The sequence below is a fragment of the Etheostoma cragini genome, chromosome 5 (genome assembly GCF_013103735.1).
Source record: "Etheostoma cragini isolate CJK2018 chromosome 5, CSU_Ecrag_1.0, whole genome shotgun sequence".
NCBI lineage: Eukaryota > Metazoa > Chordata > Actinopteri > Perciformes > Percidae > Etheostoma > Etheostoma cragini.
In genome coordinates, this window is record NC_048411.1 from 30,193,251 (window position 1) to 30,194,976 (window position 1,726).

Genomic DNA, 1,726 nt, shown 5'->3' on the forward strand with positions numbered 1-1,726 from the left:
CTGACGGCTGACATTGCGGTGTGGTTTGGTTCGGCTACGTCACATGATCCTAATCTTCTGACAAACGTGGTCCAAACTGCATCTAAACTCATCGGTGTTCCACCTGAACCGCTGCGACACATTTACTGGAAACGTAGTACTAAGAAGGCACGTAGTATTATGCAAGATTCTAGTCGTCCTGCACACAACCTCTCCTCCTCCCCCCCCCCCCCCCCCCCCCCCCCCTTCCATCAGGGAGACGTCTGCAGAGCATCCCAACGCGTACATCACGGTATAGGGACGGTTTTTACCCCCCAGGTGGTGAGGTTACTGAATGATGGCCCAGCAGGAAGGAGGGCTGGGGTCTGGATTTAGTCACTTAGCCACTGTTTATTGTGGTGGTTAAATGGTTTTATGTTTTTATATTATTATTATTATTGTTATCATAACTGTTACTGTTGACTGGTGCTGAGAGAGTGCAATAAGGCGTGTTGTATTTCATGGCTGTGGTACTCTGTACTAAGGTGCATATGACAATATGCACCTTAGTCCTTGAACTTGGTACTTAGTACTTACTTAGAACTTAGTACTTGAACTTGATTTTGAAATGTGTAATTATTAGAACGACTCTGGCTGCACTGTGGTCTTCCTGCATGTGATTACCTGCTCGTCTTGCGTATCGCATAAAAAATAGAGGAGACGCCGAAACTAATGCTGTAGTTATAATATGCTTAATATTATTGTTATGGTAAACTCCAAAGCTAAAGCAATAGAAAAGGATAAACTGTTTGTCATATGCAAGGAGAGGGTGGAGCAAAGCCAGTTGCATTGGTGCTGTGCTAAGCTTTCAACCCTCCTGCAGCGAGATTTAGTGGCGGTATAAAACATGTACGAGTCTGCAGAAGATTAGGAAACTTTCCCTTAAATTACAAGCTATCGCTAGCTAGCTAGCTTGGTTGGAAGAACAAGTCATTTTTAGGCGACCAAAACGTTCCAGTTGAGTTTGATAAAGTGACAACACACAGTAAGAGGATCAATGTCACAAGTTGAGGTTAATTTATAAGGTCCACAGTGTTAACATGGTTAGCATGGTTAGCATCGCTAAGCCTCTGTCCTGACTGACAGGTGCTAAAGCATCCCCTACTTTACCCTCCATTTCGTAATAAATGGGACCATCATTTACTAAATGAACATCATGTTGTGTTGAAGAAGACTTGAAACTAGGGATTGAGACCATAAACCCACTATCAACATGTTCAATGAGGTAATAAATAAAGTGACAAGTAGTCTCATTTTCTCATAGACTTCTATAGAAACGGACTTCTTTTAGAGCCAGGGGAGTCGCCCCCTGCTGGATATTAAAGAGCAAAGTTATTGCAGCTTTAAAGAGCTTCAGCATTGGCTTCACTTTTCAGACCCAGAACCTCCGTCCATTCATTTTAAAGTCCACGGTTAGACTCCAAAGCTAACGCTAAATACGGAGATATACTGTTTCCCTGGCTAGAAGCCTCCAGAAGTCCGGTCCAGTTTCCAGAGACAGCAGCTCGGCCCGTCTGTGTTTTATAACAACACGGTGACTAAAGCTTGTGTACAGCGGCGGCGTGCAGAGGAGGAGCGCCATTGTTTTCTGTGGCTCGTCTAACCGGGGCCGTGCCGACTCTCTCTCTCCCCTGAGTGACGCCTGTCACTGACTCTCCATCAGCTGCCTACACGCCACCGCCACCACCTCCGCTTCACCTCTCTCTGA